This window comes from Camelus ferus, unplaced genomic scaffold (assembly GCF_009834535.1).
Source record: "Camelus ferus isolate YT-003-E unplaced genomic scaffold, BCGSAC_Cfer_1.0 contig299, whole genome shotgun sequence".
NCBI classification, from domain to species: Eukaryota; Metazoa; Chordata; class Mammalia; order Artiodactyla; family Camelidae; genus Camelus; species Camelus ferus.
Window position 1 is genome coordinate 762374 of NW_022588424.1, and position 3290 is coordinate 765663.

Below are 3290 nucleotides of genomic sequence, written 5' to 3' on the forward strand. Positions count from 1 at the left end.
CTAATACTAATACTAATAAAATAACCTAATTACCTCCCCCCAGAAAAAAAATTTTTTAAAAAGAAAATTAAAATCACAACGAGCTATCACTATACAACTATCAGAAAAAACAGTGACGACACCAAATGCTGACAAGAATACAGAGGAGCTGGATCACTAACGCATTGCTGGCAGAAACATAAAGGGGTACAGACATCCGGAAAAAAAAGTGGGGGGAAGGATTTTAAAAAATAACACATAACTATGATACAACCTACCAACTGCATTCCTGGGGATTTATCCCAGAGAAATGAAGGTTATGTTCACACAAAAAACCATACACAAATGTTCATAGTAGCCTTATAGCTCAAAACTGGAAACAACTCAAATGTTCTTCAAAAGGTGAATGGTTAAACAAACTGTGGCTCATTGGCCATGGAATACTACTCAGCAATAAAAAGGAACAAACAATTGATACACACAACATCTTGGATGAATCACCATAAAATTAAGAGGAGTGAAAAAAAAGTCAATTCCAAAATGTTACATATTATACAACTCCATTTATATAACATTCTTGAAATGACAAAATTATAGAAATTACAGTAGTTGCTAGGAGCTAAGGGTGCTGAACAAGATGGAAGTGGGTGTGTATATAAATAGGCAACATGAGACACCCTTGTGGTGATGAAAATGTTCTGTATATTGAATGTATCTATGTCAATATCCTGGTTGTGATACTGTACTACAGTTTTACAAGATATTACCATTGAGTCAAACTCGACAAAGTATACACGGGAGATCTCTCCATGTTATTTCTTACAACTGCATGTGAATCTACAATTACCTCAAAATTTTAACAGTTTAATTAAAACAAGATTAAAATTTTGAAAAAACATGTATGATATCCTAGAACATTTCATAATCATGAAGAATTTTATTATTGAATAAGAAAAAAGATAAATAAGGCATAAAATTCAAATTTTTCAGCTTTGTGAAGTGGCAGTATTATAGCCAATGAGGCTTATCTGAGGCACAATTACTGATAATTGAAAAGAATTTAAGAGTTATATAACAGTAAAATAAACTTAAGAAACAGGAGATATTTAAAAATAAACATAAAAATAATGAATAAGTTACTATAGGAACAGTTGAATTAACTTTTTTACATCTAAGGAAAGAACAATCTTAAAACTGACAAATTTCATTAAGAAACATTACTTAAAAATACAAATTTGAAGCTTAGAAATGAGAAAATTGATTTTTTTTAAAAAAAAAGAGAAAGACAAAATACATAAGAAAATACCTAAGACCACATTTCACCAACAATTTGAAAAAGTTGACAAAACACAAAATTATCTGGGAAAATATGAGCAAAATTAACTTAAGAAACAAAAATCTTACATAGATTTTCAGCTATACTTGGTGCACAGTAAAGGATTAACCTTGTCCTTAGAAAGGTCTTGCCTTTTGCCCCCAACTCCTAGAAGGTAACCTCCAAACCTCTGGCATATCCCTGCCTGATAGAAGTGTCTTTGTTTATGCGGGGTCCTTGGGTCATGGCACATAGTCTATGCTAATAATATTATTTATGGTTAGAGGGGACGGTGCTTTGGGCCATGTGGCAGCAGCTAAAGGCATTATGCCAAGCGAAATAAGTCAAACAAAGGAGAGAAATACTGTATAATCTCACTTTTATGTAGGAATCTAAAAGGAAAAACAAACCAAGCTCATAGATATAGGGAACAGATTGGTGGCTGCCAGAAGTGATAGGTAGGGAGTAGGTGAAGCGGGTGAAAGGGATTCAAAGGTACAAACTTCCAGTTATAAAGTAGATAAGCTGTGGGGATGGTGAATATAGTTAATAATATTGTATTGAAATATTAAAAGTTGCTAAAAGAGTAAATCTTAAATAAATTTTTAAAATAAATTAGTAGTTGCCTAGGATAGAGAGGTCAGGATGGAGGGTGACAGCTAGAGGTAAGTGGGTTCTTTATAAGGTAAGAAAATGTTCCAAAATTGATTGTGATAAGTGATGTATAACTGTGAATTTAATGTTATAGAACTGTACACTTCAAATGGATAGATTATATAGCATATGAATATATATGCTATATATCTCAATAAAGCTATGAAAAATATAAACAGCAAGCATATACACAAGTTGATCAACTTCATTCATTAATATAGATCCTACGAGAAATACTAAAAGAAATGTAACTGAATTATGTATGAACCACCACTATGACCAAATAGAATTTATCCCAAGATGATAAGGATGGTTTAATATTAGAAACATATTAAAATTTTCACCAAGTTTATTTTTAAGTTTCATTAGATATCAGAAGCATATTTGATCAAAATAAATAAACATATAGTTTTTTTAAACTTTGTTTTTAATTAGGCATATGTGGATTCTCTTGGCAGTGACCACTGTGGTTGACTTCCTAACACTGATTACATCTTACTTTCTTGAATAATTTGGACCCTGATTAATTTAGGCCAATTTCTTCCTTTTGGTCGATGATTGGTTCAGGTTAGGTAAATCTTAATTTACTAGGAAAGTAAATTTCTTACTCGTAAAAGGGTCACAAGAAATTGACTTCTCTCATTTGCTCAATGTGAATATGTACAGTGTTATGACTAGAAGCCATCATCAGACTATGAGGGAAACCAATCTAAGTATGCAGTGAACAGTAGAGTAGTGCTAGGAAAGCAGTGTTTTGTGTTTATGGTGATACAGTTTAGCCAGTATGTTGATGTTTCTGTTAACTTGCAACCAAAACCAATCTAACAAATATACTTACTCTACATGGTTCAGAGGAATAATAATAATAATAACTTTTATTTTACATTTTTTTCTGTTAATTTGACCTCATTTACATACTACCTTATCACAGAGAATCACTTAGCTGTTGCCCAATTGTCTTTTTTCTCTTGCTAACCCCAAGTATGGGAAAGCAAAAAAAAAAAAAAAGACCTTTATTTTGGCTGAGGCAGAGAAATCTGATTTGATATTTTGCTGTTACCAACCTATGTTTTAAACATAACAATGAACTTACTTAACAATGAGCACTGAAGAGTTCTCTAGAAGAATTAGGAGCAAAGATGCTTATTATTGAAAATCACTGTTTTAAATTGTTATGGAAACTAACCTTGCACTAAGACATTAAGTAGAAATAAGAGCTACAACTGTTAAGCAAGAATATAAAATCGTACCTACTACAGTTATTAGGTGCCAGGAATTAATTGCCTTACATACATTAACTCACTTAATTCATAAAACAACTCTATGATGTAAATGCTATTAT

The 3290-nt window shown here is 31.6% G+C and overlaps 1 pseudogene; it reads left to right on the top strand.

Moving 5' to 3' along the window:
• The first annotated feature begins 967 nt into the window (after positions 1-967).
• Positions 968-1055, top strand: LOC116662535 (annotated as a pseudogene).
• The last annotated feature ends 2235 nt before the right edge of the window (positions 1056-3290 follow it).